Below are 15,334 nucleotides of genomic sequence, written 5' to 3' on the forward strand. Positions count from 1 at the left end.
AAACGCCAAGCCTAGCCCCAAGCCCCAAGGACTGATAACCCTTTAGGCGCCAGAGATTATGGATGAAATAAATGTATAAATAAAAAACTTCCTGAGATACAGAGAACTGAAGCCGGGGCACAGCTCTGGGTCGGCAGTGCCCCTGGAGGCCCGTAGAAGCTCCACACTCCAGTTGATTCTTGGATAAAAGGGCACCCAGCCGGTCTCGAACTCGCGTGAGGCGGAGCAGGGATCATCCACCCCGCACACGGCCAGACTTTGCCCGGCCAGGGAGCACCTTCTGCGGGTCGGAGGCTCCGGGTCGGAGCCCCTGGAGCCTGGAGCCCTCACCGGGCCCCGAACTCGGCTGCCGGAGGCAGTGCAGTGCCTCATGGATAAAAGGGCACCCAGCCGGTCTCGAACTCGCGTGAGGCGGAGCAGGGATCATCCACCCCGCACACGGCCAGACTTTGCCCGGCCAGGGAGCACCTTCTGCGGGTCGGAGGCTCCGGGTCGGAGCCCCTGGAGCCTGGAGCCCTCACCGGGCCCCGAACTCGGCTGCCGGAGGCAGTGCAGTGCCTCATGGATAAAAGGGCACCCAGCCGGTCTCGAACTCGCGTGAGGCGGAGCAGGGATCATCCACCCCGCACACGGCCAGACTTTGCCCGGCCAGGGAGCACCTTCTGCGGGTCGGAGGCTCCGGGTCGGAGCCCCTGGAGCCTGGAGCCCTCACCGGGCCCCGAACTCGGCTGCCGGAGGCAGTGCAGTGCCTCATGGATAAAAGGGCACCCAGCCGGTCTCGAACTCGCGTGAGGCGGAGCAGGGATCATCCACCCCGCACACGGCCAGACTTTGCCCGGCCAGGGAGCACCTTCTGCGGGTCGGAGGCTCCGGGTCGGAGCCCCTGGAGCCTGGAGCCCTCACCGGGCCCCGAACTCGGCTGCCGGAGGCAGTGCAGTGCCTCATGGATAAAAGGGCACCCAGCCGGTCTCGAACTCGCGTGAGGCGGAGCAGGGATCATCCACCCCGCACACGGCCAGACTTTGCCCGGCCAGGGAGCACCTTCTGCGGGTCGGAGGCTCCGGGTCGGAGCCCCTGGAGCCTGGAGCCCTCACCGGGCCCCGAACTCGGCTGCCGGAGGCAGTGCAGTGCCTCATGGATAAAAGGGCACCCAGCCGGTCTCGAACTCGCGTGAGGCGGAGCAGGGATCATCCACCCCGCACACGACCAGACTTTGCCCGGCCAGGGAGCACCTTCTGCGGGTCGGAGGCTCCGGGTCGGAGCCCCTGGAGCCTGGAGCCCTCACCGGGCCCCGAACTCGGCTGCCGGAGGCAGTGCAGTGCCTCATGGATAAAAGGGCACCCAGCCGGTCTCGAACTCGCGTGAGGCGGAGCAGGGATCATCCACCCCGCACACGGCCAGACTTTGCCCGGCCAGGGAGCACCTTCTGCGGGTCGGAGGCTCCGGGTCGGAGCCCCTGGAGCCTGGAGCCCTCACCGGGCCCCAAACTCGGCTGCCGGAGGCAGTGCAGTGCCTCATGGATAAAAGGGCACCCAGCCGGTCTCGAACTCGCGTGAGGCGGAGCAGGGATCATCCACCCCGCACACGGCCAGACTTTGCCCGGCCAGGGAGCACCTTCTGTGGGTCGGAGGCTCCGGGTCGGAGCCCCTGGAGCCTGGAGCCCTCACCGGGCCCCGAACTCGGCTGCCGGAGGCAGTGCAGAGCCTCATGGATAAAAGGGCACCCAGCCGGTCTCGAACTCGCGTGAGGCGGAGCAGGGATCATCCACCCCGCACACGACCAGACTTTGCCCGGGGAAGGGCCACTCTGGCTGGGCATGGCCTCCGCCGAGCACCCCCTGGAGCCCCCGGAGCACCTCCAGAGCCACCCCCCACTCCTCCAGACTCACCCCGGGGAAGGGACACTCTGGCTGGGCATGGCCTCCACTGAGCACCCCCTGAAGCCCCCGGAGCACCTCCAGAGCCACCCCCCACTCTCCCCAGACTATGCCCGGGGAAGGGCCACTCTGGCTGGGCATGGCCTCCACTGAGCACCCCCTGGAGCCCCCGGAGCACCTCCAGAGCCACCCCCCACTCTCCCCAGACTATGCCCGGGGAAGGGCCACTCTGGCTGGGCATGGCCTCCGCCGAGCACCCCCTGGAACCCCTGGAGCCCCTCCAGAGCCACCCCCCACTCCTCCAGACTCACCCCGGGGAAGGGCCACTCTGGCTGGGCATGGCCTCCGCCGAGCACCCCCCTGGAACCCCTGGAGCCCCTCCAGAGCCACCCCCCACTCCTCCAGACTCACCCCGGGGAAGGGCAACTCTGGCTGGGCATGGCCTCCGCTGAGCACCCCCTGGAACCCCTGGAGCCCCCGGAGCACCTCCAGAGCCACCCCCCACTCCTCCAGACTCTGCCCGGGGAAGGGCCACTCTGGCTGGGCATGGCCTCCGCCGAGCACCCCCTGGAACCCCTGGAGCCCCTCCAGAGCCACCCCCCACTCCTCCAGACTCACCCCGGGGAAGGGCAACTCTGGCTGGGCATGGCCCCCACTGAGCACCCCCTGGAACCCCTGGAGCCCCCGGAGCACCTCCAGAGCCACCCCCCACTCTCCCCAGATTCTGCCCGGGGAAGGGCCACTCTGGCTGGGCATGGCCTCCGCCGAGCACCCCCTGGAACCCCTGGAACCCCTCCAGAGCCACCCCGCATTCCCCCAAACTCAGTCTGGGGACGGGCCACTCTTCCCCGGGTTGAAGGCTCTGGGACTCCGGGGATGACCACCGGGGACCAGGCCCTCCCTTCGAACCCGGGGACCCACACTTAAGCACCCCCACACGGGCTACACACCCTTGTTTCAGCCCCCTGGAGGTCCGTGCCCTTGGTACTATACCATGGAAGTCCGTGCCCTTGGTACTCCGACTGGAGTACCAAGGGAACGGCCCAGCACTCACCACAGAGGCTCGCGCCGGCCCCGGCCCACCTTTCGTCCCCGGGTACCCACACTTAAGCACCCCAACACGAGCTACACACCCTTGGTGCAGCCCCCTGGAAGTCCGTGCCCTTGGTACTCTGAGCCACTTTAAAAGATAAAAAGCACCAGGACCCCAAGGCCCTGGCTCCCCTGTCCCCTACACCACACTTGGAGGCAGGGCCCTTGCCCTCCACTGGCTGCCCCCGCGCCCAATGTACTCCATAACCGAAGAAGAGAGGGGGACCCGGAGGCCGGCCTACTAGGGTAACAGGTTTAACTTAGAGCCGGGGCTCTGGACCACAAATGCCAACAACCCCGCAGTGCGCAGGAGCCTTCGAAGCTGGATGAAACCAGAACGGGGCCCTACGATGGCGGTGACCAGCCAGTTGATAGCAAAGTGAGCCCTGGACAGGAGCTGCATTTGACAAACTCAGAGACGAGGAAGGGACCGGAGTCGGACCAAATATATCATCTGGCGCTGTGTCCAGCGTGAGGGTGAGCCAGCGCAAATCAGGACCACAAATGCCAACAACCCCGCAGTGCGCAGGAGCCTTCGAAGCTGGATGAAACCAGAACGGGGCCCTACGATGGCGGTGACCAGCCAGTTGATAGCAAAGTGAGCCCTGGACAGGCGCTGCATTTGACAAACTCAGAGACGAGGAAGGGACCGGAGTCGGACCAAATATATCATCTGGCGCTGTGTCCAGCGTAAGGGTGAGCCAGCGCAAATCAGGACCACAAATGCCAACAACCCCGCAGTGCGCAGGAGCCTTCGAAGCTGGATGAAACCAGAACGGGGCCCTACGATGGCGGTGACCAGCCAGTTGATAGCAAAGTGAGCCCTGGACAGGAGCTGCATTTGACAAACTCAGAGACGAGGAAGGGACCAGAGTCGGACCAAATATATCATCTGGCGCTGTGTCCAGCGTAAGGGTGAGCCAGCGCAAATCAGGACCACAAATGCCAACAACCCCGCAGTGCGCAGGAGCCTTCGAAGCTGGATGAAACCAGAACGGGGCCCTACGATGGCGGTGACCAGCCAGTTGATAGTAAAGTGAGCCCTGGACAGGCGCTGCATTTGACAAACTCAGAGACGAGGAAGGGACCGGAGTCGGACCAAATATATCATCTGGCGCTGTGTCCAGCGTAAGGGTGAGCCAGCGCAAATCAGGACCACAAATGCCAACAACCCCGCAGTGCGCAGGAGCCTTCGAAGCTGGATGAAACCAGAACGGGGCCCTACGATGGCGGTGACCAGCCAGTTGATAGCAAAGTGAGCCCTGGACAGGCGCTGCATTTGACAAACTCAGAGACGAGGAAGGGACCGGAGTCGGACCAAAAACATGCGCCGGCCCTGCCCCCCGCCCCGCGCAGAGCCATCGGACACGTTGAGGCTGAAGGGGACTGGCGCAGAGCCCTTGGGCCCAGGGGCTAAGCGCAGCCATCATCCTTCAAGCCGCGCCTCCTGCTGCGCGGGGGTGAGTGACAATGGGCTCGGACTGTGGTTCCGTCGGACGCGTTGAGGCTGAAGGAGACTGGCGCAGAGCCCCTGTAACAGGGGCTAAGCGCAGCCATCATCCTCCAAGCCGCGCGTCCTTCAGTGCGGGGGTGAGTGACAGTGGGCCTGGACTGTTGTTCCACCGGACGCGTTGAGGCTGAAGGGGACTGGTGCAGAGCCCCTGTGCCAGGGGCTAAGCGCAGCCATCATCCTCCAAGCCGCGCGTCCTTCTGCGCAGGGGTGAGTGACAGTGGACCCGGACTGTGTTCCCACCGGACGCGTTGAGGCTGAAGGGGACTGGCTCAGAGCCCCTGGCACAGGGGCTAAGCACAGCCATCATCCTTCAAGCCGCGCGTCCTTCAGTGCGGGGGTGAGTGACAGAGGGCCTGGACTGTTGTTCCACCGGACGCGTTGAGGCTGAAGGGGACTGGTGCAGAGCCCCTGTGCCAGGGGCTAAGCGCAGCCATCATCCTCCAAGCCGCGCGTCCTTCTGCGCAGGGGTGAGTGACAATGGACCCGGACTGTGTTCCCACCGGACGCGTTGAGGCTGAAGGGGACTGGCTCAGAGCCCCTGGCACAGGGGCTAAGCACAGCCATCATCCTCCAAGCCGCGCGTCCTTCAGTGCGGGGGTGAGTGACAGTGGGCCTGGACTGTTGTTCCACCGGACGCGTTGAGGCTGAAGGGGACTGGTGCAGAGCCCCTGTGCCAGGGGCTAAGCGCAGCCATCATCCTCCAAGTCGCGCGTCCTTCTGCGCAGGGGTGAGTGACAGTGGACCCGGACTGTGTTCCCACCGGACGCGTTGAGGCTGAAGGGGACTGGCTCAGAGCCCCTGGCACAGGGGCTAAGCGCAGCCATCATCCTTCAAGCCGCGCGTCCTTCAGTGCGGGTGTGAGTGACGGTCCCATCTCCGGAGACAAGGGGCCAGGCGCGGGGGAAGCCAGTCAGACTGAAGCCCCGCGCCTGGTGGGACCTCTGTCTCGGCCTCGCTTCCAACGTGTCCGGCGTGAGGTTAGCCGGAGCAAACCACAGCCGCAAAATGTAAACAAACCCGCAGTGCGCAGGAGCCTTCGAAGCTGGATAAAACCAGAACGGGGCCCTACGATGGCGGGTCTTGAGTGCCAATAGACCAAGCTCCTTGTCTGGTATACATAGAACCATGATTTGTACCATTTTCATGGTTGATTCACGGATGATCCCTGCTCCGCCTCACGCGAGTTGGACGGCTGGGTGCCTTTTATCCATGAGGCACTGCACTGCCTCCGGCAGCCGAGTTCGGGGCCCGGTGAGGGCTCCAGGCTCCAGGGGCTCCGACCCGGAGCCTCCGACCCGCAGAAGGTGCTCCCTGGCCGGGCAAAGTCTGGCCGTATGCGGGGTGGATGGCCCTGGGTCTGGGCGGCGCTAAGATCACGGAGCGGGTCACCTCCGCGTACAGCCCGTGGTCAGCGTGACACCGTGCTCTGCCCCGAGCAATCAGAGCAAACAGGAAGCTTCTGGAAGTGCCCGGGAGTCTGGTAAAATCAAGCCGAAAATAGACCCTCTCATGCCGGGTCTGAGCGGCACTTAGAGCCCGGAGGAGCGCGGAGCGCGGGGCTCCATTCAGAGGCTCCGTGATCCGCCTTACAACCAGCTCTCACCTCCACGTACAGCCCGTGGTCAGCGTGACACCGTGCTCTGCCCCGAGCAATCAGAGCAAACAGGAAGCTTCTGGAAGTGCCCGGGAGTCTGGTAAAATCAAGCCGAAAATAGACCCTCTCATGCCGGGTCTGAGCGGCGCTTAGAGCCCGGTGGAGCGCGGAGCGCGGGGCTCCATTCAGAGGCTCCGTGATCCGACGCTCACCTCCGCACCTCCGAACCATGACTTGACATTACGGCTGTGAAGGAGCCTTGGAAGCTGGATAAAACCAGAACGGGGCCCATCGATCGCGGTTCTCGTGTGCCCGTCAAACGAGCTCCTTGCCCGGTATCCGCACAACCAGGAAATGTACCTGTTTCGATTGCGAAAAACGTCATTCTCAAAAACCGCCCGCCCCTCCCTCCCAGCATTACCATTTTGCACATTCCGCGTGAGAGCAGCGTAAGAATTTCTCGGGAGCAGCGTGATTTAGCCCGGGAATTTTGAGCTGAACGCTTATTCCCACGAGCCCAAAAAACGACTAAGTCCAACGGTATATAGTGTACTATTGCCGAAAAACGACAGAGTCGCTCTGGTATAGTGTACTATTGCCGAAAAATGACAGAGTCTTTTCAGGTATAGTGTACTATTTCGGTTTTTACTCTAAGTCCCTCAGGGGCATATGGTGCTATACTCTGATGGTCAGATCACCTCCAGGCCCCAGGGGAGTGCTTTTCTGGGGGCAAACAGTGCACTGATGATGGGGAATTATTTCATTTTGCTCATTTTGGTGTTTTTTCACATTTTAACCCATTTTCACCCCTTTTGCTCACAACTTCATACTACGGCCCGGAAAAACGACAGAGTCGCTCGGGTATAGTGTACTATTGCAGAAAAACGACAGAGTCTTTTCAGGCATAGTGTACTATTTCGGTTTTTACTCTAAGTCCCTCAGGGGCATATGGTGCTATACTCTGATGGTCAGATCACCTCCAGGCCCCAGGGGAGTGCTTTTCTGGGGGCAAACAGTGCACTGATGATGGGGGATTATTTAATTTTGCTCATTTTGGTGTTTTTTCACATTTTAACCCATTTTCACCCCTTTTGCTCACAACTTCATACTACGGCCCGGAAAAACGACAGAGTCCCTCGGGTATAGTGTACTATTGCCGAAAAACGACAGAGTCCCTCGGGTATAGTGTACTATTGCCGAAAAACGACAGAGTCCCTCGGGTATAGTGTACTATTGCCGAAAAACGACAGAGTCCCTCGGGTATAGTGTACTATTGCCGAAAAACGACAGAGTCCCTCGGGTATAGTGTACTATTGGCTGGAAGCTCGGTTTTTTTTCTAAGACCAGCAGGGGTATATGGTACTATATTCTGGTGGTCAGATCACCTCCAGGCCCCAGGGGAGTGCTTTTCTGGGGGCAAACTGTGCACTGATGATGGGGGATTATTTCATTTTGCTCATTTTGGTGTTTTTTCACATTTTAACCCATTTTCACCCCTTTTGCTCACATCTTCAAACTCGGGCCCTGATTACAAGTTCTGACCAAATGATGACAAACACGGTATTTATTATGTATTTTTTTCATTTTTTTTATTTTTCCAACTTATACATCCATCATTGGTGCCAGGCAGGTTGTGGAGAAAGCAGTGAAGAAAGGAGAGAGCCATCACAGAAAAGATGTCCATCCAGGGTCAAGGTACCCTGCACTTTTACATATCCAAATGACAGCATTTAAAGTTTTTTAGCGTATGGTATCTCTCGTTGCATGGAACCGCACAGAGGCCAACGCCACACTGACGGCACCTGTACTTTGTTTGCCGCCTGCCTTTGGTACGAGAGCGGTCAGAGCACACGGCGCAGTCTGGACGTCCCTCTGCTTGACAAAGCCAATGACGCTCTGTGAGTCTCTGTGGCATTTCACCCTCCGGTCTTGAGCGCCTTTCTTGTTTTTTGGAGTGATCAGCCAGTAATGCATCAATAATCTTCTGAATGTAAACCTTTAAAGGTTTGTGTGGGCCTGGAGTGGATTTGGTGTATATGATGTGTGAGTTGACAATACTTATGCTTATAATGGCATTGAATATGCGATGATACCATTTCCGGGACCTGTGTGGAAAGAGGTATGTCTTCATCCTCTGGTCAGCAGTGTCCACTCCACCCATGTAGGCGTTGTACTGGTCGACACATACAGGTCTTTTGATGTCACGGAAGCCAGTGTCATCTGTCTTGGATCGGATCCTCCTCTGAACACAATCATTTCCATGGACTGTGGACAACATGGTGAGACGTTTAGTATCGTGCCAAGCACAAGCCAGGAGTTTTCCCTTTCTGCAAAAAACTGGGTCATCTCCTTTTTTCAGCTGTAAGACACTTTTACCAAGGCATTTTGGCATCCCCAACCTGGTAATCCTTACCGTCCCACACAGTCCAGTTTCCAAATCTGCTAATTCATTTGCAATTACAGGCGAGGTATAGTAACTGTCCATGTAAATCTCGTGTCCTTTGCCCGTAAAGGGAGAAACCAACTCACGGACAACTGCGTGTGTTGCACTGATGTTGCTTGCATTATTTTTGTACTGTCCAGTGTGCATTGACCAGCGCAAAACATACCCTGAACAGCTTTCACTCAGGGCATACACTCTATAGCCATATTTGTCAGGTTTATTCGGAGAGTAACATTTTAGTGAAGATCTCCCCTTGAAAGCTATTGTCATTTCATCTAAAGAAAGCTCCTTGATTGGACTGTAAACTGCTGCAAATTTGGGAATAATCAAATCTATTATTGGGCGGACTTTGAACAGTTTATCGTGCCCGGGCTCGCCTGTTCTCACATAATCATTATTGTTGACAAAATGAAAGAACGAAAGAATGATTTCAAATCTGTTTCTTGACATTACATTTCCAAATCCAGGCGTTTGTGTAAGCCAAAATGTTCCCCAGTAATCCTCGATTTCAGGTTTCTCAACAAGGCCCATGGAGAGATGCAAAGCGAAGAAAGCTTTCATTTCGGTGACTGATACATCATACCACTCAAGAAATCTTGAATGTGGCTTCAGAATCATAGGTGCCATACACTGATGTGCATATCTATTTGTCTCATCAGTAATGAAAGTCCAAAACTGATCGGTCAGAAAGAGTGACAGAATATCAAATGGATTAGCATCCGTCAGATCCATCTCTCCTGTGTAGCCAACTGGGTCTTCAAAAGGTTTGATCCATGCCTCAAATACCTCGACCTCTCTCAGCATGTCCCAGCTCTCATCCACCGGGCAAGTTTTACTGCAGCCACTGGTTCCACTGGTTCCTCGCCTCCGTCTGTCCTTTGCACCTGTCCGTTGTTTCGAAGTCCCTTCATCTCCACTTGGAAATCCATCGTCACTCTCGGGGAGATAATACCCTTCAGAGTCAGAATCTGCTGTAAATTGCATGCCACGTGTACTTCCTCCAGCCATTTTTTTCCTTACCGGATCTGCCCTGGATCATACCTGGCTAATAAAGGGAAGTTGCACCGAACCGACCAATGACTGAAGTGATTCATTTTCTACTATTATTTCATTAATTTCCTTGTACGGTAAAGTTGCATTTCTGCGACTTTGGCGCTTAAAGGGTTAGGGTTAAGGTTAAGGTTAAGGTTAAGGTTAAGGTTAAGGTTAAGGTTAAGGTTAAAGTTAAGGTTAGGGTTAGGGTTAGCGTTTAGGTTAGGGTTAAGGTTAGGGTTAGCCATGAGGCTATAACGGGCTATAAGGGAAATGCCGCGGTCCCTGAAACTGCGCGGCCATTTGACAGCGCTGCGCCTCTCCAGCCACGGCCATAAATGATAGCTCCTACTCTTTGGCTAATGGATATTCAAAAATCAAAATTGCATCCACAAGCTTAAAAAAATCAATAAATACATTGTGGACTGTCACCTTGCCATATTACAAGGCAGTGATTTTTTAGATACCTTTTGTTGAAATATGAAATATGCTTGATAGTGCGTCTTATCCCATCTAAAAAAAAAACTCTATTAAAAATCACAAAGTGGCTCTATTTGGCTGAACCAAAAGCAAAATACAAATCCCGAGATATGTGCTGCTTTAAAAATGCATGTTTAAAAGCTGATGACCCAACTATGCACTGTTCCTTAACCTCTCAAACATCAATTAGGCTTATGTTACAATTCAATCGGTTACTCTTGATCTTTAAATTTCTCATATGGTCTAGGGGTTAGAATTTCTAGTTCTCGCCGAGGCAGCCTGGGCGACATTCCCAACTTCCAATATGGGTATGTCTTGCCAAACCTGAGCTTACAATGCTTAATAAAACATGCTGTCTGCAGATATCATTGAAGCAATCCTGCAAGAATTCATGGAGGGTTAAATCTGGTAACGTAATTGCGTTGGTTTCAGAGAATAATGTGTATCATTTCCACTTTCTTAAACTCAAAGTGTATGCATATTGTTGTTGTGGCCGAGAGGTTAAGGCGATGGACTCGAAATCCATTGGGGTTTCCCAGCACAGGTTCGAATCCTGTCAACAACGTCTGTTTAGCAGCACAGTTTTTGAGGTTTCGTTCCATTCTATAAACCAGCATGTTCGCAGATGTTTAATTTCGGAGCAGTTCTTTCAGAACGAGGGCATGTATGAAATCCTTTGTTCGATCCCCTGCATCTCCATTCAATATTCCGTTGATGGCACAAAGTGAAAGCGGTTGTCTCCAGGTCTTGCTTGGGAAAAAAATCATGACAGGTAATAGGTGGTTATGTAGCTCAGTGTTAGAGCACAGTCTTTCGTTGCGAGATTCAACTTCCACATTCCTTTAAATTTAGATTTCATATTTTGAAGCAATTTGAGTCCATTAGACTTATACAGCCCCATAGGCATAATGCACTGGCCTCTTGAACCAGGGATTGCAGGTTCGAGTCCCATCGACGTTGCCAATCAGCAGAGTGGCGCAGCGGAAGCGTGCTGGGCCCATAACCCAGAGGTCGATAGATCGAAACCATCCTCTGCTAGAATAAGTTTACTTGCATTATAGGGATTGTTCATTAGAATTCATCAAACTAGTCAGCAATGTGTTGGATGATGGAAGCCGATCTTCAGTGAAAGCTCCCGGTTCCACATTACCTTTGAAACTAGGCAAGGCAAGTTTATTTGTAGAGCACATTTCATACACAAGGCAATTCAAAGTGCTTCACACAGCAGGAAAAATGCATTCAAATCACAAAGAAATTACAGAAACAGAAATACAATAAAATTAACTAAATTAAAAATGATCAATCCAACTGATTTTTTAAACTAATAATCACAAACAAAAGAGAAGAGTGCAAAGAAAAAATCCTTTCAATCACATGCGCAGCTAAACAAAACTGTTTTTAGCTTAGATTTGAACATTGTCAGAGTTGAAGCCTGTCTCACATCTTCAGGAAGACTGTTCCAGATTTTAGCTGCATAAAACTGAAACGCAGATTCCCCATGTTTTGTCCTGACTCTGGGCACCAGCAAGAGGCCGGTCCCTGAGGTCCTCAGAGTCCGAGATGGTTCATATGGCACTAACACATCCAAGATGTACTTTGGTGCTAGGCCATGGAGAGACTTGTACACAAGCAGAGCTGCTTTAAAGTCTATTCTCTGAGCCACAGGGAGCCATTGCAGAGACCTGAGAACAGGACTAATGTGATCATACTTCCTGGTTCTAGTCAGGACCCGAGCAGCAGCGTTCTGGATGTACTGCAGCTGTTTTAGAACTCGTTTGGAGAGGCCAGTGAGCAGGCTGTTACAATAGTCTAATCTACTGGAGACAAACGCATGGATAAGTCTCTCTAAATCTGGTTTTGACACTATATTTTTGATTTTGGCAATGTTTTTTCGATGGTAAAAAGCTGCTGATGTTATTTATTTGACGTGGCTATTAAAGTTCAAATCTGAGTCCATTATTACCCCCAGATTTCTAATTTGGTTTGTAGGTTTTAGAGCGAGACTCTGGAGGTGACCGCTAACACTTTCTCTTTGTTTCTGTGGGCCAAAAACAATTATTTCAGTCTTGTCTGAGTTCAGCTGGAGAAAGTTGTTTTGCATCCACAAACTGATCTGTTGGATGCAGTGACAGAGTGAATCTACTGGTCCATAGTCACCTGCCGATAGTGAAACATAGATCTGAGTGTCGTCTGCATCATTGTGATAGGACACATTTTCACTGCGTATCAACTGACCTAACGGCAGCATGTAGAGGTTGAACAGAAGGGGACCCAGGACTGACCCTTGGGGCACTCCACAGGTCAGGGTCATGTGGTCTGAGACACAGCTACCAATTTCAACAAAGTACTTCCTGTCTTCCAGATAGGACCTTAACCAGTTTAGGGCAGTGCCAGTGATGCCCACCCAGTCCTCTAGTCTCTGTAAGAGGATCCCATGATCGACAGTGTCAAAAGCAGCACTCAGATCTAACAGAATTAAGACTGAGGCTTTGCCCGTGTCAGTGTTCAGGCGGATGTCATTTGTCACCTTGACAAGAGCAGTCTCAGTGCTGTGATGAGGTCTAAAACCTGACTGAAAAGCATCAAATGAGTTGTTTATTAAGAGGAAATCTGTGAGCTGTTGGTAAACAACCTTTTCAAGGACTTTGCCCCAAAATGTCAGATTAGAGATGGGCCGGTAATGACTCAGTACTGCGGCATCAAGACTGCTCTTCTTTAGGAGAGGCTTTATGACCGCAGTTTTCAAAGACATTGGGAATGTTCCAGATTGAAGCGACATGTTAACTATGTGAGTGAATTGTGCTAACAAACTGTTCAGCACAGACTTTAGAAATCTGGTGGGTAACACATCAAGGCAGCATGTAGATGAACTCAGACTGGTGATGATCTCATGGACAGTTTTGTCAGTTACTGGTGCAAAGTGAGTTAGCTCTAAGTGTCTTGGTGGTTTTAGGGTATTTTTTTTGCATTGTGGGATTTATAGCATTTTTAATGCCCTGAACTTTGTCATTAAAGAATAATGCAAACTCATTACACTTGGATGTGGAAATTAGTTCTAACGGCAGCTGAGCTGGAGGGTTTGTTAATCTGTTTACTGTGGCAAACAGGACACGCGAGTTGCAGCTTCCAATAATTTCAGAGACATATCTTTCCCTAGTTCTACATAAGATTAGGTTGTACATGTTCAGCTTCTCTTTGTAAATCTCTTTTTGAACCTGGAGCTTTGACTTGCGCCATTTCCGTTCGGCCCTGCGGCACTCCCTTTTCTGTGCCCTGACCGAATCATCATTTCTCCACGGCGCCTTCTGCTTATTTTTAACCATTTTAGCCTTTATAGGGGCGATGGTGTCCAGAACATTCAAAACACTAGATGTAACAGAGTTCAACAAATCATTTACATTAGAACATGAGACATTTTCAAAGTTTATCATTTCCATAAACAGTGCACCTGTGCCATCACTTATGTGTCTCCTCTGAACAATTGCAGGACCAACCGGAGGTTTGGGAGAAACAGACAGGTCAAAGAAGACACAGAAATGATCAGACAGAGCAACATCGATCACATTAACATTTGAAATATTTACCCCCTTTGTAATTATGAGATCTAGAGTGTGTCCTTTGCTGTGGGTGGGGCCTCTCACATGCTGAGTAAGACTGAAGGTTTCAAGGACAGCATCAAGCTCTTTAGCGTTTCTGTCACAAATATTATCAACATGCACATTGAAATCACCTGTAATGACCAAACCATCAAAGTCTGTGCATATGACTGAAAGCATCTCAGTAAAATCATCAGTAAAACTTTGGCAGTGCTGGGGAGGCTTGTATAAAACAATGAAGAGAATGGATGGAGACCGTTTTAGCTCCATTTTAAAGGATACATACTCAAATGATGAAAACACCCCAAAAGAACAACCTGCGGATAATTATTTCATCTCTAAAGACAGCACAGACTCCACCCCCTTTTTTGTTTTCTCGTGTTTCAGATTCAAACTTAAAGTTGGGTGGAGCAGATTCTATCAGAACTACATTTCCTGTGTTTTTGTCAAGCCATGTTTCAGTTAAAAACATAAAATCAAGATTATAAGAAGAAATAAAATTATTAATTAAGAGAGATTTGTTACATAAGGATCTGACATTAGTAGCACATTGCTTTTGTCCATCCTATATTGTTATTTATTGTTTGGGGAAAAGGATAGCTGTGTAGTGAAAGAAGATGTAGGTTAAAAAAAGACCCATGATTAGACATTTTGAAGCAATTTGAGCCTATTATGGGTACATAACCCCATAAGCAATATGCACAGGACACTAGCCTCCAAAATCTGGGATTGTGGATTTCAGGTCCGTGATCTAATAGGCCGAGCCAGAAGGATTTTTTATTGGTCTCAAGCTTTCACTGTATTTTTCCAAAGATGCAGTATTGTGGTGGCCAGGTGGTCAAGCCGATGGGCAAGAAATCCATTGGCATTGCTTCATATTTCTTAGAACCCTGCTGGAAACATACCTTTCTCTTCCCCCTGACCAGCAAAGGACGTCACCTGCTTAACAGTGCTTGATTTGTAAATATATAGGTACAGGAACACTTGTGGACTGGGTGATCAGGCCAAAGAAGTTACTGTAACACACAAAAAGTGACACACATGTAAGTAAAGTAACAACTTGTGCCTTAACCAGTAAAATATGAATTAAAAAAAAATACAGAATAGAATTTTTTATCCGATCACGGTTTCTGTTCTGTTTCTATTCTATCTGTTCTGTTTTTGTGCATTCTATCATTTCTGAGCATTTTTAATGAAGGGGATGTAGCTCAGTGGTAGAGCGCATGCTTTGCATGTATGAGGTCCTGGGTTCAATCCCCAGCATCTCCAGGCAATAGTACATCCTTGCTAATTGGCACATTGCGCTGCATTGAGTTTTAGAGACCTTCGCTTAAATTCATCACATCAGCACACGTGGAGCCCCAGTGGCCTAATGGATAAGCCAGGGATTGTGAGTTCAAGTCCCATCTGGAGTGTGTCAAAACTGTTCTCCGCTACAGTGAAGTTTTTAAGTAGTTTTGGGCTTTGAGCAGTATAAACGATGGGAGTGTCTGCAGAGCCGCGGCGCGCGGCCGAAACTGCCATGTTATTTTTGTGCCGGCCGCGCGCCGCGGCTCCTGAAACTGCTGCGCTATTTGAACGCGTTTTAGCGCCGTTTTAGACCGCGCCGGGTTAAGGTTAGGGTTAGGGTTTAAGGTTAAGGTTAGGGTAAAGGTTAGGGTTAAGGTTAAGGTTAAGGTTAAGGTTAAGGTTAAGGTTAAGGTTAAGG

The 15,334-nt window shown here is 51.9% G+C and overlaps 2 non-coding genes across 2 annotated transcripts; both read left to right on the top strand.

The window, feature by feature from the left end:
• Positions 1–10,513: 10,513 nt before the first annotated feature.
• trnas-cga (transfer RNA serine (anticodon CGA)) lies at positions 10,514–10,595 on the top strand. Its single transcript has one exon. It is a non-coding gene; the product is annotated as a tRNA-Ser (tRNA).
• A 4,228-nt stretch (positions 10,596–14,823) lies between these two features.
• trnaa-ugc (transfer RNA alanine (anticodon UGC)) lies at positions 14,824–14,895 on the top strand. The gene has a single exon. It is a non-coding gene; the product is annotated as a tRNA-Ala (tRNA).
• Positions 14,896–15,334: the final 439 nt, after the last annotated feature.

Source organism: Eucyclogobius newberryi, unplaced genomic scaffold (assembly GCF_026437365.1).
Source record: "Eucyclogobius newberryi isolate DKJ021-1_F unplaced genomic scaffold, fEucNew1.0.hap1 SCAF_60, whole genome shotgun sequence".
NCBI lineage: Eukaryota > Metazoa > Chordata > Actinopteri > Gobiiformes > Gobiidae > Eucyclogobius > Eucyclogobius newberryi.